Below are 25,936 nucleotides of genomic sequence, written 5' to 3'. Positions count from 1 at the left end.
TCAACTGCCATAAGGGCCTGTAATTCAGAAACCCTTCTCGCAGAAGTAATGGCTAACAAAAAAGCAGTCTTCCATGATAAATATTTCAAGTCAGCAGTAGCTGCAGGCTCAAAAGGTTGTAGAGTGAGTTTCTCCAGCACAAAATTGAGATCCCAAGCAGGAGTAGGAGCTCTTCGTGGGGGTCTTATATTCTTTGCCCCTCTAAGGAATTGCTTAAACAAAGGACGAGAAAACAATGGTGGGTCACAATCATAGTGAGCAGAAATTGCTGCAGCATGAATCTTAATAGAAGAGAAGGACAAACCTTTGTCCAGTAACTCAGTAAGATATTGAAGAGCCACACTTAAATTAGGCTTAGAAACATCAAATGCTTTTGCTGCACTCCAAAATAAAAATCTCTTCCATTTATCTGCGTACACTTTCCTTGTACTAGGCCTTCTGGCCTCCAAAATAACATTCAAAACTTGCTGTGGAAGCTGAAACCCTCCAGGGTTTAAAACAGAATATGCCAGGCTGTCAGGTGAAGAGAGTGAAGTTTGACATTGAGTAAATGACTGTTCTCCTGAGACAGCAGGTGTGGAATCGAAGGTAAAGGCCATGGAGGCTCCGTACCAGACTTCTCAGTAGTGGGTACCAATGCTGTCGAGGCCAATCTGGAGCTATTAAAATCATCTTTGGCTTGTCCTGTCTGACCTTTAGAAGTACCTTTGGGAGGAGAGGCAGAGGTGGAAAGGCATACACATGAAGATTGCTCCAATTGAATGAAAGAGCATCCACTTTCCAAGCTGTGGGATGAAAACTTTTTGTGCAAAACTTTGGCAGCTGGTAGTTTAGTGGAGAAGCGAACAGATCTATGTCTGGAGTTCCCCATGACACTGTCAATTTCTGAAATACATGAGGATCCAATTTCCACTCGTGGGGATCCATAATTTGTCTGCTCAACACATCTGCTAAGGAGTTCTGTGCTCCCGGCAGAAACCTTGCCTGAAGATTTAGCTTTAAACTGAGAGCAGTCTCCCACAAAATCATTGCTTGTCTGCACAGAGGATAAGAATGCGTTCCCCCTTGCTTGTTGATGTACCACATGACAGTTGTGTTGTCTGTTAGAATCAACACCTGTCCTGGAAGAAGTAAATCCTTGAAGGCTATTAATGCAAACTGGACTGCTAACATCTCCTTCGGGTTGATATGTAGATGTAGAAGTCTGGCAGGCCACGTGTCTTGTATCCACTTTCCATTTAGATGAGCTCCCCAAGCTTTGTCTGAGGCATCTGTCGTTAGAATCTGACTCGCCTCTGGCCGGGTCACAGAGAGTCCCTTGTTTAGGTGACATTCCTGAGCCCACCACAAAAATTCCTTTTGAATGCAAGGTATTATCTGAATGACAGTGTCCATATCTTGGCAGTGCTGTGTCCATACATTTTTGAGATACCATTGTAGCTTCCTCATATGCAGTTTGGCATTGGGAAGCACCAGAATACAAGATGCCATGAACCCCAAGGCTTGAAGGACTGTCCTTGCAGTCAGCCTGGACTGATGAGACAATTGATGGAAGTAAAGAGAAAGATTCTTTTGTTTGTCCGGGGTCAAAAAGGCCATCTGGGATGCTGTATTCAGTCTCACACCCAGAAAGCACATGTCCTGAGAGGGTACTAGACTGGACTTTATTTCGTTCACAGAATACCCCAGGCATCTTAGCACTGCTATCACATAGTGTAGATGATGAAGAAGTTCGTCCTTTCCTTGAGCCAGAATCAGGCAATCGTCCAAATAAGGATAGATCTGTATTCCTCTTAGCCTGAAGAAAGCTATCACTGGAGCCAGAACCTTCGTGAACACTCTGGGCGCAGTAGACAAGCCAAAGGGCAATGCACAGAACTGATAATGAGAAGTCCCAGCCCGAAAACGTAGATACTTCCTGCAACTTAGCCTGATAGGAACATGAAGGTAAGCCTCCTTGAGATCCAGAGTCACCATCCAGTGATCTTTGCCCAGCAGAGGTAAAAGCTGTTGTAACGTCAACATTTTGAACTTGGGAATGTCCAGATAAGTGTTGAGGATAGATAAATCCAAAATTGGTCTCCACGTGTTCCCCTTCTTTGGTACTAGGAACAGGCGAGAATAAAATCCTAGGCCCACTTCTGACAGAGGGACCAGTTGTATGGCTCCTATTTGGAGCAGCAGAGAAATCTGTTTGTGAGCCTCTATTCTTTGCTGAGGAGGAACGTCTGGCATGCCTTTGAAAGGAGGCAAGGTATGGAAATAAAACCTGTAACCTTGGTGTATGATATCCAATACCCATCTGTCTTGGGTAATTAAACTCCAATTTTCCTTGAAAAGTGCCAACCTTCCTCCCAAAGGTGCTGCCAGACGAGAAGGCTCTGGCAGCTGAAAAGGTAGGTCATTGGGTCTGTTTACGAAAGGACTGACCCCTGCCCTCACCCGAAGACTGTGCAGGTGAACTCCCTGTTCTAGGCCTGAAAGAGCCCTGAGCTCTGCCCCTACCACGTCTAGACCTACCCCTAGACTGGGAATCATAAGAAGGATACGTCCACCCCTTGGTAGGCCAATTTCTGCTAAACTTCGGAGGCTGAACCTGCAAAAAATCTTTAACAGTCTGCATAGACTTAGCCTTGTCTTCCATTTTCTTTAAGACTGCCTCAACAGGTGAACCAAACAACACATCAGAATGTAAAGGAGCATCTAAAATCCTTGTCTTAACATGGTCAGATAAATTCTGATCCCTCAGCCAGGCGTGCCTGCGAAGAACTGACCCAGTGGCCGCCACCCTAGACGAGGTCTGTACAGCATCAAAACCACATTGCAAAGAATGCTTACCCACTTGTTCAGAGACATGTACCAAATCTTGTAACTCTTTACACTCAATACCTTCCGCCAGAGCATCTACCTTAGACTTCAATTGAGAAAGTAGATAGTTTTGGTATTTCAACATGTGAAACTGGCAATTCAGAGCCCTCATAGCTAGGGTGGAAGAAGTATAGACATTCTTTCCCCATCTATCCAAAGCCCTGGCCTCTTTATCTGGAGGAACCGGATTTTTAACAACAGAAGCCTTAACACCCTTAGGCCCCTGACTAACAGTTTCTGGGTCCGCCCTAGGACTCTTAAAAGATACTTATGAGCTTCAGGCACCCTATAATACCTATCCGGCTTAACAGGAGCAGGAGGCAAAGAATCAGGATTAAGAGAAGCCTCTGCAAACACATCCTCCACAACATCCAGAACAGGAGGTATAGCCAAAGGCCTATGCTGGGGTAAAACAAAATTCCCTAAGCCTTTTCCTGGAATCAGAGAAGTCCTGACCTTCCCACTTAAAATGCTCCCTCATGGAATGAAGAGTCTCTGAAAAAGAAAAATCCTCAGGAGGAGAAGCAGAAGGAGTAGAATCATCCACATCAGAATCAGAATAAGGAGAATACTCCTGCAAGTCTTCAGCCGAAGACTCTGAAACATCTGAAGCCTGCTCAAAACTCCCCAACTCAGGTTCCACCCTAGGCCTCTTATCAGGAGGGGCAAAGAACCTCTAATCAAAGTAATCAAATCTTCTGCCATTTTAAGCATATGCTTCTTGGGCACAGATCCTGAAGAACTAGGAGTGACACCAACTGAAGCTAAACCTGGCCTGCCTCTGGGAGAAGCCTTGGAAACAGAAGGAGAAGGCCTAACCACCCTAGGAAGGGAGGGAGTACAGTAACCTGAGAAGCCCCTTCAGCCTGACCTGCCTCCTGAGAGGCCACATCCTGCAATAACAAGGTCTCCCCCTGGGACTCCAGAGAAACCTCCGGTGGAACCACCGGCTCCACCGACACCTCTAAAGAACCGGCGTCCGCACGGACTCGTCTTGCCTGGGCTTAGCTGCTTTATCCTTGCGCTTCTTGAAGAAGCGGACGCCCGAGCATCCGGCGGCATATTATAATTGCACCGCTTCCGAAGACTAACCTGGCACAATCTAACCTTCTCTTAATAGTGCGCTTATTGAATCTAGCACAAAAGCGACACCCAACAACGTCGTGCTCAGGCCCTAAACAAGGAATACACAAAGTATGATAATCTCTATGCGGTATCTGTTTCCCACAAGAAATACAGTTATTCACTTTTCTGACATCCGGTAAACCACTGAGGCAAGAAAAAACTAAAATATTCCTACTTAGCCAACTTTGACTCGGTCTGAAACTCCGAATTCGAAAAATTTCAGAACGCCGAACGGCACTTGCAACGCTGCTTCTGCATCGGACCATGCGGCAAAAAAGACTGAGGATATGACGTCGGTCATGCGCATTTGTACCCTGACGTCCTGATGTCAGTCTAATGCGCCTTGACCGACGTCAGCCTTATACTTTGATATTCGGGCCGACCGAGGACAGCGGACTACCCAAGTGTAAGGACTGCAGCAATGTGAGATGAAGAACATCTAGGCTAGTCAAATCAGTTTTGTTCACCTTAACATCAAGAAATTCAATTTCATCAAAAGAATATTTAAAAGTAAATCTTAAAAAATCTGTAGACTGATGTAGATTCTCTATAAACTGCGTGAGACTCTCAACTGACCCCCCCTCCACAATAAAAAAATATCGTCAAATCGTACATACCATAAGATATGTTCAGAGAAGCCCTTAGCTTGAAATCTGTCTCTCTCATATTGTACCAACACAAAGTTGGCGTAGCTGTTGGCACAAGCTGTGCCCATTGCCATGCCAACCTTTTGTGCATAAAACTGATCTTCAAACAAAGACATTGTTTTCTAAAACCAATTCTAAAAGGGCACAAATTAAATTGATCTTGTCCTCAGTAAAACAATGGTTGACATGCATACATTTCCTGACATTTTCTATACCCCAAGTATTGGGAATCACAGTAAAGAGTGACTCTACATCCATTGTCACTAAAAGATAATCAGCACTCAAATCAGAAGTAGCCACATATAATCTTTGTAAGAAGGTCCTACTATCTTTTTGGACGGTGTCACAAGTGTCTAACAGAGAATGTAAATTCTTTTCGATGTAAATAGAACCAAGACGCTCTCCTCCAAAGACAGGAAGCCAATCTGGTGGTCCCTTGCCATTAACAAACTCTACAACAGAAGGAAGAAACGGTTGCAGAAAAAGGTGAAGTCCCAAGACTGGAAAAACTCCCTTATTAGCCTCAACAAAAAGTTGAGATCCCTCATCAAAACCTCTAAAGCTAGCTATGAATGCAGAAATGCGTCAGACACTAAACGCAACCACAAAGCCTTCTACAGTTATATCAAGAATCTTCATGGCAATACTCAGATTTGCTCCGAGTTACTGCACAATGGTACCTCCTATACTGAGCCAACAGATATTGCCAACATACTGGCCGACAGATTCAGTGCCAACTTTACCCCTCTCTCCTCCCTAAAGGACCAATCACAATACCAGAAGAATGCCAGGCACCCAGCATTACTGCATAACAGGTTAAAGGTGCATTGTCCGAGGCCAAGAATACAGCTTCCATGGAACCAGACAATATCCCTGTGTTCTACATGAACTACAACGTGAACTGGCACCACACCTGTGTGCCCTGTTCAATCACAGCCTCAACTCAGGCTTTGTCCCTACAGAATGGCACACTGCTACAGTCATCCCTTTCCATAAAGGGGGAACGACTATACACCCTGGGAATTACTGCCCCATTAGCCTGACGAGTCTGATATGTAAGGCTATGGAGTGCATCATCATGGACCTAATTAACAAGGATATAGGGAATCTCCAAACTCCAGATCCCACGCAAGTTAGTTTTGTGAAGGGTAGATCAAGCCTGCTCAACCTGGTTGACTACTTTGAGTCAGTCACCAGAGCTGTGGATGAGGGCAAGGCAGTTCACAGAGCCTACCTCGATCTGGCCAAGGCCTTTGACACCATTCCCACTCAGGAATTATTGTTAGACTCACCAAACTAGGCATCAACCCCTATATCACTAGGTGGGTTGCAGATTGGCTCACAGACAGAACTCACAGTGTGAAAGTAGCAGACTCTAAGTCAGACGGCTGACCAGTCATGAATGGAATCCCACAGGGATCTGTCCTGGGTCCTCTCCTGTCTGGCATCTACTTTTCAGAAGTCCAGGCCAACACGGAGGGACTCTGGCTGACCAAGTTTGCCGATGATTGCAAGCTGGGAGCCATTATTAACTCAAGTGAAGTAGACATCCTGCAGAAAGGCCTCACTGAGACCAATGACTGGTGTCAAAACCATGGCCTTAAGCTTAATTAAAAAAAAATACGTCGTCATTCCCTTTGGGAAAAACTCAGTTCCCACTAATTACTACATCGATGGTAGCCCACTTAACACTGAAGGCGTTATAAGAGATCTGGGGACACAGGCAGACAGCAACCTCTCCTTCGACCACCACATTGCCACTCTGGTCAGAAAGTCCTTCTATGTGGCACATCTCATTGCCAAGGGTTTTGCATCCAGGAAGAAAGAGGTCATCAGCAGTTGAATTTTATAATACTACCTTCCTGAGCATCCTTAATTACCATGCCCCCATAAGACTTTCCAGAATGAAAGCACAACCCTCCCCATGGCTAAGAAAATCACTAAGTCATAAATGAAAAACAGGGATAAAGCCTGGGAGCACTGGCGCAAAACCAAAACCCCCTCAACTAGACAGAAATTCCTAGAACTACACAACAGAGTTAAAAAGCTAATAAAACAGGACAAATTCCAATACTACCAGTCTACCCTAGACTCCTCCCAACACAGCCCCAAACAATTCTGTTCCTCCATAAACTCCATCCTCCACCCAGGTAAAGTCAGTACCCCTCCTCCTAACATCCCTCACTCCTCCAAAAATATTGCTACCTCATTCAACACACTTCGCACAAACCATACTATCACTAGCTAAACAACACAACCCCCCCTCCCCTCCAACCCACACCTTCAACTAGTAATCTCCCCACTGCCTTCTCTTTTTCTCCTATTCCTACCTCCAACATAAAATAACTCTTAACTAAACTTAAGCCCACCAAATTAGCAGCAGACAACCTACAAAGTGAATACCTACAAATCGCAGTTGATGCTCTGGCCTACCCAGTATCCATCTTGATTAACCGATCTCTGTCAGAAAGTTACGTTCCCACACTGTGGAAAGTATCACATATAATTCCCCTCCACAGAACTAACCAATTACCGCCCCATAGCTATTCTCTCTCCACTCTCCAAAATACTAGAGAGATGCATACATTCTCAGGTCTCAAACTACCTCCTTACTAACAACCTCCTTTCCAATACTCAGCATGGTTTCCGACCAAACCATAGCACCACCACTGCCTTACTCTCCTTTACTAACACTATCCTTCAGCATAAAAACAATGGCTCTCTCTCCTCTGCAACTTTCCTAGACCTATCTAAAGCATTTGACATGGTCCCACACAAACAACTCATCTCTGTCCTCAGTAACCTATCCTTCTCTCAATCAGTCACCAACTTGTTTCAGAGTTACATGTCTGACCGCCAACAATCCGTTGTATGGCAGAATGACATATCTCCCCAACTACCTGTCTCCATAGGGGTTCCCCAAGGATCCATCCTTGGACCCCTACTCTTCTCTGTTTTCACCAATAATCTAGCCTCTGCCACCAAACATGGCACACTCATACAGTACGCAGATGACTCAACCATCATCTGGTCAGCCCAATTCCTACTCAAACTACAAAAAGTCACACAGGAAGCCTTTTCCTCTGTTGAAACGTGGTTATCCGATGCCCAATTAATACTCAACCCAAACAAAGCTAAACTACTCATCTTCCAACCCACCATATTCAAAACAACTCTCACTTTAACATCACAGCAAAAGACAACACCACTATATACCCAACTGAACACACCAAATTGCTAGGAGTGGAAATAGACAATAAACTAAAATTTGACATTCACATATCCATGACCATAAAAAAAGTCCACAAAAAAAAGCTAGGAGCGTTATACAGAAATAAGCAACTTCTCACCAAAGCAGCAAAGATTTCAATAGCAAATTCCCACCTTATCTCCACCCTACTTTATGCCTCTCTAATATATGCCAACTTAAGACAATGCGATCTAAACAAGCTAGAGACCTGCTACAACAAAATCACCAAATTTGCCACAGGGGCATCCTACCGTAGTCACCACTGTCTCTCACTTGCTGAACTGGGCTGGCTTGAACTCCCTTACGTCCTTCAATGGTATCAACTATCACTCGCCCACAAACTAGTAAACCATCCACTAAATGTCCCATCCCTCCAGAATCTACTCCAACCCTATCACACCACCAGACCACTAAGATCCAGCAACAAAAATCACTTGCAGATCACTAAAGCCAATAACTCTGGTGGCGAAGCACTATTCTCTTGCGCCATAGCCAAATTATGGAACTCCCTCCCACCCACAATTACCTCCGTAACATCATGCACCCACTTCAAAACTTTACTAAATGCGCACCTAAAAACATGCTGGCTATGCCCTTGCAACTCCCACTCTAATATCACCCACCCCATCCAACCACTACCTTTCTTTCCACCCCACTAACTACCTACATTATAGCAAGCTCAGATGCTCATGCACCCACTTCAAAACTTTACTAAATGCGCACCTAAAAACATGCTGGCTATGCCCTTGCAACTCCCACTCTAATACCACCCACCCCATCCAACCACTACCTTTCTTTTCCACCCCACTAACTACCTACATTATAGCAAGCTCAGATGCTCATAAGCCTAGTACTTATTATACAGCAGGAACTTCTTATTGTAACATTTGTTAATGTCTGTTATGTACTTTGCAGATAAAAATTCTAGTTGTCTACTGATGTACTATTTTCTTCATCTGTAAATATGTTTGTAATTAATTGCTATGTTAAATTGTTAATCGCTATGTAATCCTATGTAACTACTGTCTGCTTATTTTAACTGTGGAGCTTTTCTCCCCGGGCCTCCGCTGAAAATGGACCTACGTCCAGTTGGATACTCCTGGTCAACAAATATAAATAAATAATAAATAAATAAATAATCTCGCTCTACTCTTCCCTCATTAGACCAATCATCAAGTATAATGCCCTATTTGGCATGTACCTCACTAAACACCTGCAACAGCTGGAAAGGCCACAAAAGTACCTCACGAAGATGATCCCAGGCCTTAAACACATGCCCTACATGGACAGACAAAAAACTCCAGCTTTTCTCCGTCTCATATCATCTGTTAAGAGGTGATCTCTGCTTGACTTACAAAGCCATGTCTGATCCAGCCCTGTTAGAAATGTTACACCTAAAGAAATCCCAATCCCTCCACGCCACACACTCCAAGGACCTCAACCTCATTACCGCAATCAAAAGAACACGCTGGAGGGACAGGTTCATAACCCAGAGACTACCCATGCTCTAGAATTGATTTCCCATACATGTCAAGCAGAGCACCTCACTGGCCCTTTTCAAGAGAAATCTTGATGAGTGGATGGGAAATAGAAAGTTCACTCCGGAGATCACTCTAGTGGCTCTACTTGATAGAGGCACCAGGAACTAACAGTGGCATGATGCAAGGGCACTTCTATGGGCTAGGCTTGTAAAGGCTCCAGGGCCATTGATCTAGTACACACCTATGAACCTGACAGACAGGTTCAAAAGGAGGTAAACATTTTTCAGGGAGAAAGCAGAGAACCCAGGGAGGAGGAATTTGCTTTTGAGGGGGTCTCGTGCAACACACCTTTCATAAACTGTTGTATCACAAAAAGAGATGAAAGAGGGGGATCCATGTGCTGACAAGCTGAGATGGTCGCAAGATACACTTTGATAGAAGCCTATGACAAAGCATCTTTAAGTAGCTCACACAAATATTTCAAAACCAGAGGGGCCGAAACCCTTTCAGAACTTCTATTATTGGCTAAGCATCACCTAGAAAACCTCTTCCACTTGTAAACATATTTTTCAAGTTGCAGGTTTTCTTGTGTTTTTAAATATCTGCAGCACATCCTCACAGAATGAGTGCTTAAAAGGTATCAAAACAGAATCATCCAGGCAGTCAGCTGCAATTGCTCTAAGTTGGGGTGTACCATTCACCCCGATTCTGTGTGAGGAGATACAGTCTGTGAGGAAGCTTTTGGTAATTTCACTTTGCCAATTCCATTAAAAGGGAGAATCAATTTTGCCTGGGCCAAAAGTGGGTTACCTCAATTATCTTCAATATTTTTTTCTGAATCCTTAGAAGAACTTTGGGAATCACTGGAAAGGGTAGAAATGCATAATGGAGCATTCCTGGCCATGACAATGATACGGCATCCGTCTTCCAAGCATGGCTGCAAGGATGTCTTGAACATAATTGTTTTCATTTGTCTGTTCTGAATGTGAATGAAGATGAAAAGATCTACTTGAGGTGTTCTCCACATCTGGATCAAGTCCTAGAAGACCCCTGCATGGGACTTCCACTCGTAAGGATCTGTCCAGGATCTGCATTGTCTGGAAATGTATTTTGCTCTGATGGAATGTGCGAGGCCCGAAAAGTCAGTGAATGTTGTAAAGCAGCTTCTAGGGTATAATTCCCAACCAAAAAAGGGGGTATGACCTTGTACTACCTTGCCTGTTCAGGTACCACATCATGGTAGTATTGTCGGTGACCACTAGAAGAGGACCTGGAGTCCCTAAGTGTGGAACTTTTAAGGCATGAATTACTCTCAAACATCTCATGTTTATGTGCTTTGGCATGTCCTGAGGACCCCACAAGCCTTGCACTTGAACTCTCATAGCCTAAGCTATATGGATTGTATCATGCATAGGACATAATAGCCGGTCAGCTTTCAAAGCTTTAGGGCACCTTCTACATGGTTAAACTGTTAGCTTAAGCTGAGCTGAATAAAAGTCAAGTTATGGCACCAAGCCCTTCACAGCTTTCATGCCAACTGAAACGAGGAGGCTAAGTCATGACAGGACATTGCTAGGGAAAAAAAATGCATGTCCTCACCTTAGCAAAAAAAATAAATACATAAATAAGGGGAGTGGATGACGAGAACGGCTTCTGCAGTAGTGATCATTCAAACATCTACTGTTATCATACATCTACTTAAACAACTGTACTATCTTCATCATTATGACTACTGTTGCAGTAGACTAAAGCCCCAGTAGGAGTAGATTACCACAGCTTAAAAGAACTGATAAATAAAGAAAAAGGTCTAGGAGCCCCCTGGAGAATGGTCATGACAAAGCCTGTCCTCAACCTGGAGAAGGAATCTAGTTTATAGTGCTTTGTATAAATATGCATAGAGGATCAAGTTGATACTTACAGAATGCTTCTAGTAGCCAGCCCTTTCCAAAAAGCCAGAGATGCAGCTAAAGCCCTGGTAAAATAAGCCTTACCTCTACCTGAAATAATTTTGTTCTGGTGGGAATAACAAAAGGTAATAGCATGAGACAACCATTTGGAAATGGTCTGTCTTGGCACAGGATGTCCTTTCTTCTTACCTTCAAAAGAAATGAACTGGTCAGTACTGAAAGATTTAGTTCTGTCAAGACAGCACCAGTGTTTTGTGTGGACAAGGCTATGAATTATCCTTTCTCCTTCCTTTTTAAGTTCTGGAAAATAGGAGAGAAAGATGGGGAGATTAGCTTAAAGTAAACTCTGATACCACTTCAGGTATAAAAGGATTAGATCTCAAAGAAACTCTATCTTTGTGGAAAATTAAATAGGTTGATCCACCATAAGAGCTTCCAACTCAGATATTCTTCCAGCAGTCAGAGCAAAGAGAAAAACGGATTTCCATGTTAAAGGAAAACTCCACCTTCTCCTACAGTTTAACTCAACTCTTAGGTTGCTTTTCTCCCTACAATGAGTCCAGTATTATGTAGGTACCTGAAACCTGCTTGTACTTTATAAAACTTTCATTTCTTCACTTTAGTATCAAAAGAAGGGAAAAACCACCCACTTTTTTAAGCTTAACTTCTCACAGGAGTTGCAGAGGAATTTGCCTACACTTGCATGACATACCACAGATGCAGAGAAATCTGTAGTCAGGAGTTCAGACTGCTTTAAAGAAGACGGAGAGGTGTGAAACTGTTTTGCATAGTCTTTATGGCAGACAGGAAGAGAACTTAACACTGATTCACAGCTGCTTCTAATGTAGTTGTGCCTTTCAGAGCAAAGCAGAGCAATTAAATCAGTCAATCGTTCAAAGGCAGTTGTAACCTCTTTTTGACAAATTTACATAAGCAGCATCACAGTACTGAAATGCTAAGCTTTACATTTTAAATGTCTGTTGTTTATACAAATTTACATTTAAGATGCCCTGAATGTAATATGAAAGATGTCTGTGACATTTAGAGAAAAGTCAGAAAATATTTTTCTTGCAATTCTTGTGAATTATCAGCACATTTACCAAAGTGTAGGGGGAGGGACTGTCAAGTAATCTTGGACTACAAAAAGATACTTTGAACAAAGGCCTGCAATTTAGCAAATGTGTTTGTTGCAGCTGTATAATTCCTCAGTATACTGTAAAACAAGCCCCGAGGCACACACAAATGAGGGCCATTCAAGAAATAAAAGCAGCAGTCCTATTACAGGCAGTATACAGAATAGAATAACAATGATTGACACTAATCCCATTATATGTCAATGGAATGGGAATATACCACTACTTCCTCATGTCTAGCATGACTTGTATAAAGCAGACTTGAAATGGATTATGGGAAAGAGAAAGGCTTGAAGAAAAATAAGATCACATTGGTATGTTGAGCCCCACTGACAACCATTTTGCAGAAAACATACTAAAATTCTAGAAGAAGCAGTCATAGTTATTTTGATATGTTAAAGTAACTCGGAAAACAGAGCTAGAGTGAAGAAATAGATGTTTTTTAGTTCTAAGGTGGAATTTTCCTTAAGAACCTCAAGTCAACCTAATAAGCTGGTTCAAATGGAGCAAGCGTTACCTTTTCTAACACAAAATTAAGATCACAAGGAGGAGCCACTACTTTTCTGGGAGACTTCTTATGTAGAACACCTTTCAAAAAACATTTTGATACTTGACTATATTGAACAGAAGGGATCCATGGGTAAAAAATACTGAAATGACTAACAGATGAACCTTGACACAGTAGAAAGTCAAGCCATGTGAAAGTAACTCGCACAAATACTGTAAAATCACAAAAAAACACCAGCCCTGAATGGGTGCTAGTTCTTTAGTTGGCACCAAGTATACAACCTTTTCCATTTGCTAATATATGACTGTCTAGGCAGAAGGCTTTCTAGCCTCCATTAAAACCTCCTACTATCCAGGAAGTCAGCTGCAGTTGTTTGGGATCATAAAAAAACCCAGATCTAGGATGAGAAAAATCTAGTCTGTGGAGGAAGCTTGTGGTAATTGCCCTGGCCAATTCCAAAGAAGGGAAAATCACTGCTGCCTGGGCCAGATGGAAGTTGCTACAGTGATCTTTGGAGAGTCCTACTGAATCCACAGTAGTACCCTGGAAATCAGTGGAAAGATATATGTTCAAGGAAAATAAAAGGCATCTACCTTCCAGGCCGTCTTGCATTGAGTTCCGGAATAGAATATTTCCAGCTGATTGTTTAGAGAGCAGACAAACACATCTACTTGAGGAATTCCCAACAGGTGGATCAAATCTTGGAAGATCCTCTGATTCAATTTACATTCATGAAGATCTGCCCTGGACCTGCTCAGGTGGTCTCCCACATAATTTTGCTCAAATGGGATGAAAGATGCCTAAACATTGAGATTGTTCTGTAAAGTTATATCCTAAGCTCACATGGCTAATTTGGGCAGGGGATAAACTCTGGTTCCCCCTTGCATACGTACCACACTTGTAGAGGTCCTGGGGACTGCAGGTGATTCAGAGAGTTGAGAGCATTTACAAGAGCCAGCATCTCCTTTATGTTTGGTCTGTCTTTTTTGTCTCAAAGACACTGCAATTTTAGGCCCTTGATACTGCTCCCTAAGCAAAGTGTGAGATGTTTGTGATGGACTGTTTTGGAGTGAAAGGGGAGAACAGGAGAACTGGATTCTGAGAAATTTTCTCTCTCCAACACATATCTCCCTTTTTACAAATCCTAAGACTGGAATTTGAAAATTCCATGGATGCTGATGCTGGGATCTAAAAGACTTTAGATACCAATGCATTTTTCTCATAAGGAGTCCTACAAGAGGCATCATGAGAATCATGGAAGCCATGAGACTGAAAATACTGAGGAATTCCCCTCTGAAACAGAAGTGTGGGTGGAAACTCCAGGAATAGATGTAAATATAAATCAAATTTTCCCTCTGAAAGAAAAGCTCTTTGTGCTGAGGTGTCGAGCAGGCACCCCAGGAAAACAATACCAAGAGAGGGAATTAGAAAAGACTGTGGAATGTTCTTTTGAAAACCCAGTCTGTGTACGAGATGCTTTACCCAAGAAAGGTATACACAAGTCATTTAAACACAGGAAAAGGTGGATACCTTGCAGTCTGCAGGAGCTACACATTTTACATTTTTGGAGCAGTGGATAGTCCAAAGGGTAAGGCAGACAAATGAGATCCAGACACACAAAACCTTAACTAACACCTGGATCTGGAGGAACAGGAATGTGATGTTATGCATCTATTAATTTCTAAGGTCACTAAAACTCAAATGAGGAAGAAAGGATAATGGATTGTGAACTGAAACTAATTCAAAGTTGGGTATTATCACAAACTGGTTCACGAAGGAAAGATTCAAGACTAGCCTTCAAAAATTTCTTTATTTGGCACATAAATCTTAAATAAAAACAGTCTCATGGCAGAGGAGGAGGAACAGGAGGAGGAACAGCTCCTATTACCCCTGAAACAGCACATGTTATAAGACAGGAGGAAGGAGAAGTTTTTGGTCCAGCATTTAAGGAGGGTCAGGCACCCATTGCCATCTGTTGCCTAGACTGCTCACATTCAGGACCCATTTTTAAAAATCAATCCGTTGCCAAAAATAGAAATGAGGATTGAGACTTTTTGGAAGATTAAGAGATTGCTGGGGGGGATGCAAGATGCAGCCTTCAAAGTCATTCTGACTTATTTGACTGTTCTTCGTTTTGGAGTACGGAGGAGTCCAGCTTTCTTTTGTTTTTTTAAGTGACTGCTTACCAACATTCTGATGAGACTGTTTATTTTGCTTTTTTCCAAAGTTGGACAAAGGAGCAGAGAATCCCTTGATAAACTTACAGGAGGAGGACTAAAATATCTAAGAGATTCCATGAATTAGCTTTCCCCTCTCATCTCACTTTCTGACGTCTGCAGCAGCTGATCATAAAACTAAATTTCTGTCCCAAGAGAGAATTCAGTATTTCCGTCTTGACATCTTATGAGGGCTTTTAAGAATGCAGCCCGGCAAACCTCCTCAAAACAGTAGTGTGAAAAGAATCAAATACATTTTGTAAGTAATGAACAGTCACTTAGAAACCAATCAAACTAAACTGCACAAAGCAGGTTTCTCCTCACAAGGGGAAACTGATGCCCAAACAGTCTTCATACTTTCACAATTAGTCAGGATGAATTTCAACATATGATCCTCACAGTTTAACTCATTACAGCCGAGTGCTCCTCCATGCGTCTTCTGCAGTTAACTCCTGCTGCACCTCTAGGCATCAAATATTGACTGTTCATATTTGCATTATTAATTCCAAAACCATGTTACTTACAAGGTACCAGGATATTTTGTCTTGAAGCATATGTGATGGCAAATACAACTGTATTGATATTTGACCTCTCTCAATAAGTATTTTCTAGAACTTTAAGGTGATAACTTCATTTTTAAAGGGTTAAGCCATGCCCACTAGGAGTTAAAGGCACACACTCAAAGGAGCTGTAAGGGAGGGAATGAGTTAAAATTCTAAAAATTAAAGTTGCAAAATCATACACTTTTCCCCAAACTTATCAAAAGCCTTCCCATCCTTGTCAGGAGAGTGATTAGAATTATAGTGTTTAGCAGCAAATGTTCAGGGCTGGGAACAGTGTATAAAAACCTGAACTACTAAGGAACTTTATATAATCTATCAGCTTTTTTTTTTTTTTTTTTTTTTTTTAGGGGTAGCCAGCTGTCAGGGGAAATTGCATGCTATGACAAACATCCTCCAAAACAAACAAAACTAGAGGGATATGTGAAAGTTCTAGAACTTCCAGCTGTAACAAATCATATTTTCTGATGGCCTGGGAAACCACACTAATTCCCACTGAAAACACTGATTCATCCTGGAAACAGTCTCAGAGAAAGGGAATCCCTCACAGGGACATTCAGATATGACACTCTCCTTACAATCTGAATTAGAAACCTGAGGAGAAAAGGCTTCATCTATCCCTTCACCTTCCCCACAGATTCAATCTCTTGAACTTTTTCAGGGAAAGAGGAATAGTTTTTCTTTCACCAAAAACAGTTTTAGAAGAGGCTCAAGAGCCTGCATAAGACTCTGAGCCAAGCCTAATGAAGTACTCATGACCAAAGTAACTGATACTGAAGACAAATATTTGCTTTCCTCTTTCTTTTTGACAGGAATTTCTGAGGGAAAAAAACAGAATTGCCAGCAACAACTTCCCCATGGATTGGCAGAACATTCTGGGCCGAATTCACGAAACCTCTGTGTAAGACTTAATATGTCTTAATCAGAGGCTGCAGTTGAACGGTATGACGTCAGCATGCCATGCATATTCATGAGGGCATGCTGAATCATACCCAAGTCTAACACAGTCCGTGTAGGAAAGTAGGGGGCATGTCCGATTGCCGAGTACAGCAAAGGGACACGCCCCCAGAAGAGTAAGAGTCCTGAAAGTAAACACCCACGAGTGAGTCCGCTGAAATGTCAAGGAACACAATACCACACATCCCCATAGACTAAACCCTACTGAAAATATGTAAAATGTAAAAATAGCAGTTTCCTTTTTTTTTAATTTCCAAAATGTTTGCCCGCATTTGCGCTCGTTTGCGCGGGTATGCCCTTCGCTCAACCACAGTTAGCAGATATGACATTGAAAAGCATATAAGATCTACATATGCAAATTAAGCAAAGTAGCAATAGCGTAGCGGTAGAGACATCGCCCAAAGAATATGTAGTCACGGTTCGAAACCCACAACATCCCCCTCCATTTTTCTTTAAATAAGTATGAAACAATTCCCCGATATATATAAATTTAATTTAATTAAAATGTAATGAAATGGCCCATGTATTTCTGAACAAAACCTATATTATGTATATATAAAAAGGATCATAACTGCCCATAGCTTAGCAGCGCTTTAACAAGCTTAATGAGTGCCCGTAGCTGAGCAGCGCTTTAACAAGCATAATATGAGTGCCCGTAGCTGAGCAGCGCTTTAACAAGCTTAATATGAGTGCCCGTAGCTGAGCAGCGCTTTAACAAGCTTAATATGAGTGCCCGTAGCCGGGCAGTGCTTTACCCAGATTAATATGAGTGCTTATGGCTAAATAATGCGTTACCCAGCGTAAGCCGTTTGCGCAGAGCTGTGCAGCGCGCCAACCAGCTTACTGTCGGGCAACGTTGGGCAAGCTGTAGCAAAGTCGCCTTTACACACAGACACACCTACTAGCCTGTCTAGACAGTAGTAAAATAAAAAAGCAATGGCAAAGATTGAAACCGGGATAGTGTGCACCATAGTCAAAGCACTGAACCACTAAGCCATGACAGCTGTACTGAGAAATACAGTATTACCATACATATAGGAATGAATGAAAATATAACCATGACAAAGCAGGTTTGCTGTAAGCAGAGAAATATCCAAAATGGCCAATCACAGATAAGTGCGGGAAAACCGGCATATATAAGCCCCATAGGTGGGAATACACACCATAACTGATTGTGATACCCATTTGCAGTCAGGATGGCAGGTGCAGGAGAGGGAAATCACTTTAGAGCACAAAGGTGGGGCGTTGAGGAGTCAAAATATATGGTTTGGCTCCTAGTCCATGATCATGAAGCGCAACTCATGCAGGGCCAGGTTCAATGGGAAGCGTATAAGGCAGAGGCGTGGAACCGGTTGGCACATGATCTCACCAGTGCCACAGGCATTCTGAGGACTGGTGAATAGGTCCATCACCACCATGTGGACCTGAAGCGACGAAAGGAGGACCAACTGAACCGATGGATCCAGGAGGCCCGCCAAATGCCCAATGCCCCACTACTAAGTATCCATGTAATTAAGTATGTAAGAAATGCTATCCTAGCCTATAGTATGGATAGGTATGTTACAATATTCCTTCATTTACTGCAGGTGTTCATTCCGCGAATCGACAAGCCTATGCTGATAGGCTGTCGAGATTGCACCACCAGGCAGGTTAGTAATTATTCTGTTGGTATTGTTATAGAATACAAGTGGGACAGCTTGTAAAAGAGTTCAGTGTTGTAACCCAGTAATAAAGGTCAAATAAGCCTACAAGAAAGATTCTGCTAGTATTGTAAGATTAGATAAGTGATGCAGCCTGGAAAAGAGTATTGCAATCCAGTAATAAAGATTAAACAAGTCTCAAATACAGTTCCCACCTGTATTGTAATATCAGATAACTGATTCAGCCTGAAAATGAGTGTTGTAATCAATCAACAAAGGATAGACAACTGTCGAATACATCCTTGTAAATTTTGCCATATGAAATAAGTGAGTCAACTGGAAATGATTGTTGTAACCCAGTAATAAATGTTAATAAAGCCTAGAATTAAGTACCATCCTGAAATGTAAATATAAAATAAGTGAGAGAGTGTGAGAAAGAGAGTTTGAAGCTACCAAGAAAGGGCTGTAATAAATCTGGAATAAAGGTATACTGCATTCACTACATAATGAAATGAATGAGACAGCCACAACCAAAGAGTGAAATGTCTTTAATAAAGTACAGAACCTGGAGTGTGTCTGTCCCACAATGTGTATATGTTGCTGAACCCTTGCATTATGGAGATAGTATGGTTGTATGAAATGCTGAACATCCACAGTTGTCTAGACTCAAATAAATCAAATGTAGCAGGATGCTTTACCTGAACACAGCCAGATATGAACATATATGAATAAAAATGGAATGTATATTAATGTAGCAGTAACATCCCCATCACCAACATTCCTAAGGTTACATACAGGAAACTGTACTAATACATGTAGGGGGGATATATATCTGCATCTACTAGGAATGTACAGTATATGTACAGGTAGTTTAAGTTGTTAATGTAATATTTCTCCACCCTACCCTATTTTCACAAATTATGCCATTCCACACCAGACTGGGTATGTGTATTCACAATTAATTCCCATGGACATTTGTCCTGTTGGTTTATACATATCTGCATGTACGTTGATGCATGTGCCCTGCTCACATATCCAAACCTGATGGCCTGTTGCCACCAATCAACCCTGCATGCTGTTGAAATGTCCACTGTTGTTCCAAATATGCATGTGTTATGCTTGCTGCTCCATGTTCTGAATTCATGTGTGGTTGGTTAATGGGAATACTGATGCATGCTGTTGCAACTAATTTTGAATGGTGTTGTTTGTTACTAACCCAAAATACCATAAAATACTGCTAAACATAGGACAACAGGGAAGGCGGTTTCCAGCGGACCCACCTCTCCCACCTCAGCTGGCGAGTGCACCTGGCACCAGTGCCCAGGCCGGGACCTCCTCCTCTGGTGGCCCTGTGCCACCTTCAGGTGGAAGCGCTGCAGGGGATGGGGCTCGTCCCCCCCTCTGCAAGCGTGGCCGGAGGAGTGCCTCCACTCACCCTCCATACGGTCCGGTCTGTGGTGCGTAGTGAGATCAGGCGTTCTGTGACTGATCCCCTACACCAGCTTGAGGCGAGAGTGGCGCAACTCATGGGTGTGCCTGCCCGTCCTATCCAGCCCCCAGCACAGCCCCAGCCTGGGCTGTGAAGGCGCAGTGGTAACTGCCCATGGGTGGGTATCTCAGTTCCACTGTTGCCATCTGTGGGATCATGGGCTTGCGATATCCAAACATCCGTCCCCGTCAATTGTGTTTACCCCACATGTGTCATATTCCGCCCCTGTAAGCGTCTTGTTTGTCTTGTCTGTTAACCTCCCCGACCTACCTCCCCAAAGATACCTATTTCCTGTACCTCACATTCCACTCTCACCTGAAAAAAAAAATAAAAAAAGGGCACTCTGTTCGCACAAAAAAATTACGCCCCATACATAGCTGCCCATTTTGCATACGTCTGCTGGACATGTAAACTGATAATTACAATTGGCTGTACAACATATTTTGTTGTCCTCACCCCTCTCTCAGGGGTGGAAGGTGTCAAATGTCACTCTAAATTTCTAACATATGCACAGCTGTTGCTGGTAAAGAATTGGGCAGCTATGGGCCTTCCCTACATCCTTCCTGCACATCCTGAGCTTGTTTTCCTGCTGTCCTACCCTCTTTGTGCCCCCTTTTTCACCACTTTCCTATTTCCCCATTTTCTTTTCTTTAAAAGAAAATAGTGCGAGTGTTAGCTGGAGTAAGCACTTTTAAGCAGTAGTCAGCGGGTGTGCGCTTGTGTGCACTTAGCTAAGAGTAGATAAACTTAGCTAAGCGTCGCGCAAACTCGCGCACACCTGCTTACAACTGCTTAAAAGTGCCTTAGTCACTCTGTATGACAAGGCCTATAGTCTGCTCATCAGCAAAATAAAACACCCCTGTCAGTCTCGAACCCTGGACCTTGGAAACACTAGACTGCATGAATTACCACTGAGCCACAGCAGATATAAAAGAATTTGGTGCTGAAAGAAATATATCATGAAATACAAGGAGTGAATGTAAAGGGAAAATAGGATGGCCATTACACAAAGCTTGTTCTGTGTATCTTTACTGGCAATTCTTGTGGAATTGCATTACATTAGTGTGATAAGAGAAACAGCCATGCTAGTAGGTAATAATGTTACAGTAGCACCTTACAAACCCCACACAGTATCAGAGCAGGATAAACACTGCCATATTTGAATAGGTAAGAGGCCAGACCTCCCAACTGTGACTGATTTACAGGGATGTCCCTGATTTGCAAACATATGCTAACTGTGCCCCACTGACTCCCTGTGAAATGTACTCACAGTAGGCAGAAAGGTGGGGAATCCCACGTAATGGTAACTGTCAATAAGTTACAGTAGACACTACTTGCATGTCAGAAATGGTGTAGTAATACATATGCTCAAAATACCCCACAGTCACAACTGCAGAATATCTGAAATATATCACGGGTGTATCCCACTGATATGTACCTTTCCCTGAGGCTGGTCAAATATATACCTGAGAGTATTGGAGGCCTGGAAGTGTCAGAAACACACAGGTATATTAGCCTGTCTGCTGTTAAACACTCTGTGAATAGCTGTAGAATTACTTCCACAAGCATGCCCTTATGTAGGAGTACAACACAGAAATATCAAAGGATGTAGCCATCTAACATACTAATGACAGTATAGCAGTTCACAAGCACTGCATGTGCCTGATATTCATACTTGTTAGTACAATATACTTAGTTGTCCTCACCCCTTTCTCAGGGGTGGAAGGTTTCAAATGTCACAGCAAATGTCAAACATATGTACAGCTATTGCAGTTAAAGAAATGTGCAGCTATGGACCTTCCCTACACCCAGCCTGCACATCCCTAGCTGGTGTCCCCACTGACTTACTGCTTCCCGCTTACAACTGCTTAAAAGTGCCTTATTCACTCTGTATGACAAGGCCACAGTACTGCTCAGCAGCAAAATAAAATACCTTTTTAAGTGTCAAACGCCAGACCTTGGGCTCACCAGACTGCATGAAGTACGATCAAGCCACAGCAAACATATAAGAACTTACTGCTGAAATAAATATATCATGCATTACAAGGAGTGAATGTAAATGGAAAATAGGAAAACCATAGCAACACATTCCAGTAAAGACAAATATCAGGCATTCAAGGAGTGAATGTAAAGGGAAAATAGAAAAGCCATAGCAACACATTGCAAGAACTACTGTTGTATGCCAGTTAATCCACAACTCCCACAGGAAAGTACATACTCCCATGTAAACAGTGTTAGCATTAGCAGGTGTGAGTTAACATACACACTGAGAAGAGTGTACTGGAAGAAGCAACAGTCAGGTTTCAGTACAACATGCATTTCAGTGGTTACAACACAGCCTCAGATATGAGAGATATACCAACCTTCTGACTGACACAACAGTGTCCACAGCAAACCAGCATGATCCCCACCTTGCAAAACTGAAAGGCCTATGCCTACCTAACCTATCATTTTATAGCAGTGTCCTGAAATCACAGTGAGAACTGCATTTACCACACAGCAGGCTGCACGCAATTACTAAATGCTGGCCACCAATTGGTGCAGAGGCCATCACAAGCACATGTGCAGAGACCTACAAAAGCAGCCTGTACTGCCAGTCTACACATGCAATAATATCACTGCAACAACTGGAGAGAGAGAGAGAGAGATAGATATAGATATAGACAGAGACAGAGGCAAAAAAAAAAGCCAGCAAGCAAGCCAGCAAGCCAGCAAGCAGGCCAGCAAGCAGGCCAGCAAGCAAGCCAGCAAGACAGCAAGCGAGCCAGCCAGCAAGCCAAAAGAAAAAAGCTGTCAGAGACAAAGGTAATGTAAACTACATAATCTAATAATCTACATACTGTGAACCCTCCATATGTGTTAGCAGTCTGCATCTATATGTATATGCAGATGTGCATAGGGCAAAGGACATACTGCAACTGTTAGTGAAGGCTGGACATACATATGTAGTTGAAGGTTGCTATGTGCACATATCAATATAGGTTGTAGTGTGTGGCATTGAAAACAGCATGCAGTGCAGGTATATGTCATGTGGTGAACTTCTGTGGGACTGAGCCAGTGAGGCCTGCTACAGCTATATGGCTTGAGGACAGCATAATGCATTCTGCACAACACTGTGCAATATCATTACAGAATGGTATGTCTCACAACTGTTTCAGAAGTGATATTCCCACCATGAAAGGTGGGCAGTCTATGTGCCTACATGTGCATGTATATGTACAGCAATGGATGTTTAGAAGTGAGTGTGTGTGTGTGTGTATATATATATATATATATATATATATATATATATATATACACACACATATATATATATATATATATATATCTGCATATATATGTATATATATATATATATATATATATATATATGTACATAGATAGAGAGGTATTTGTAGATAGATAGAGAGCTATAGATAGAATATGTATATACATATAATATAATAGATTCATACATATATACAGATAGATATGAATGTCTATAGATATGTGTGTATATATATATATATATATATATATATATATATATACACACATATGTAGATATGTATATATATATATATATATATATATATATAGATATGTATATATTGATATATATATATATATTTATATGTGTGTGTGTATATATATATATATATATATATATATATATATATATATAAAGAGAGGGGGACATGGGGGCAGATGTACTGCAACAGGTGCCTGGTGACCAAGGCATGGACTGAACACCAGTGTTGATACTGCAGTACCATACCCCATTCCAAAACATGTTACCCACTAATTACCACATAGGTGGTTGCCTGCCTACCACTGGAGGTGTCAGAAGGGAACATGGGACACAGGTGTAAAATAGCCTCCCCTTTGATATCCACAGTAGCACACTAGTCTTGTAATCCCTGTACATGGTACGTGTCATCACAAAAGGCGTGTTAGCTAGGGAAATGTAAGTCAGTGTGCCCCTCTACACCTCACAATGTCCTATGCAGTACGTACCTCCCATGAGAACTACAGCAAGTGGAAAGGCCACAGACATACCCAACAAAGACTGATAATGCCCTCAAACACATTCCCTATGCAGACTGACTCACAAAACCACAGCTAGAGTGCCTTGCATACTTCCTACACAGAGGTTACCACTGCTGGACATACAGAGTTATGTCACACCCATACCAGTCGGCCAACCACCATGGCAACACCTCACAATCCGTCCAGCCTACATGACCTAGGGCCCTAATCCTTGGCACCGCACTAAACAGCACATGCTGGAGGTACAGGTTTCTATACACAAATATGCCATACCCTGGACTAAACCACCCAGCATTAACAAACAAGGCTCCTTATTAGTAGATGTTATACATACCCCTGATGAATGTTATGGAGATAGGTAATATGCCCTGTGAGTCACCTCTGTGTAACCGTTTCACAGGAGCAAGTAAAATCACATTACATGTGTCCCAAAGGGCAGGGTAGCATATGGCTAGGCTGCCCTAGGCCCAGGGCCAATAGCATAGTACCTACCTATGACACAATGCACACACACATGTACTCAGTGCAATACCAGCTATGTGAGGTTGAATGAGTGTGACACTGACTGTGTGCAAGGTCTGTAAAGGTGTGATAGCTTAGCGTAAGTTTGTGTCTGTCATGGTAGTTTGTGTCGTAGGTGTGAGGCCAGAGAAAGATGTGTCAGTTATCGGGATGCAAACACAGTAGATTGGCATATGTTGTGCTGTTGTTCCCTGTGTATGACTGCGGTGTCCCATCGTAGGCAGAAGCAATACATGTATGCTCAGTAAGTGGTACTGCTGTTGAATCCAGCTCACATATGAACTGTTGTACTACCTGAAGTTGTAGGCCCAAACACTACAGTATGGTGTATGTTCACATTCCCTGGTAACACTGTCTGGTGTGTTTCCTGTAGTCTGCACAGATTACATACCTCATGCATAGGTATCTGTAAGTAGGGGCACACAGTACTATAAGGTACACAGTTAATGTTCATCTGTGTCGTCATACATTTGTGTGTTGTATGCATGTGTAATGTGTGTGTAATGATGCCTGTACCATGGCCGCAATCACATGTGTGTTACAGTGTATGTGTGTGTACCTGGCAGCATGTATACTCTGTGACAGCAGTATGCTGGCTATATTAAAAACTGTGCACATATGTCAGGTAGGGGTATGGCATCAAAGACTAGGGTGGATTACCATTGAAACTGTAAATGTGCATTGCCCCATACTGTAGTGTTTCAGCCTACAACTTCAGGTAGTACAACAGTAGCATTGTCATCGGCATGTAGTTAACATTGTATTCCAACAGTACCATGTAGGTGGTAGCACCCATCATGTAGAACGGGTAATGGTGTGTACATGTGGACAAGTGTTATCTTGTCTATTCTGTGATATTCACATTTCCAAAGGTATTCTGCAGTCCCTCTGTGTATCACCTAAGCAAGACGGTGTCTGTATGCATATCGGCAACAGTTGCCATACACATACACTGGATGTCCATCACTCACAGACTTTGCTGTGTTTTAACATGTCTGACATATACCCCAGACATGAACCCTCAGCCACATTAATCTATCAAAGCTTTCATGGGTGTGTGTCACATAGCTGGCCTAGGACACAGATCACTGCAGTAGCCTGCATTGTCACCAACATACAGGTATGGCCTACGGTCTGGTAAGCTGCGGCACATGCTGGCAAAGGTAACAACTGTAATCATATGAGGCAGGCTTCACACATAGGAACTATTAAAGGTCACATGTACATATCTGTTTGTGGCACACCCATACCTGATGTGTGCATTGAAATTACTGTTATAATAATATGTCATACAATAATAAAAGCAAAACACACAACACATTGACAAACTGTGTGACAAACACACACATGTTATTTGTAGGATTCAAACCCCTACCTAACTATGTTATGATACTTAAGAGAAACGCATTAGCACAGCGTGCTATTCGCATTACTGGATGATTTCCCTTCTCCTGCTGTAGTTATAGGGTGCTGACATCATCAGTCTTTCCAAAGAGGAATGTACATCTTTTAGTGTGTTATCCCAGTCTTCAAAAAGGCCATTCCTTTCACAGAGACTTGCATACATACACACCCCCCCAAACCATGTTATGATACTTGACAGA

At 42.4% G+C, this 25,936-nt stretch overlaps 1 protein-coding gene across 3 annotated transcripts in view; it reads right to left on the bottom strand.

Annotated features, from left to right (window-relative positions):
• The window catches only part of RIMS2 (regulating synaptic membrane exocytosis 2), a 6,281,053-nt gene that overhangs the window by 5,541,144 nt on the left and 713,973 nt on the right, over positions 1 to 25,936 (bottom strand). The window lies entirely within an intron of this gene.

This window comes from Protopterus annectens, chromosome 3.part0 (genome assembly GCF_019279795.1).
Source record: "Protopterus annectens isolate FY-2018-M chromosome 3.part0, PAN1.0, whole genome shotgun sequence".
Lineage (NCBI taxonomy): Eukaryota > Metazoa > Chordata > Ceratodontiformes > Protopteridae > Protopterus > Protopterus annectens.
This window is presented reverse-complemented; position numbering and strand designations above follow the sequence as displayed.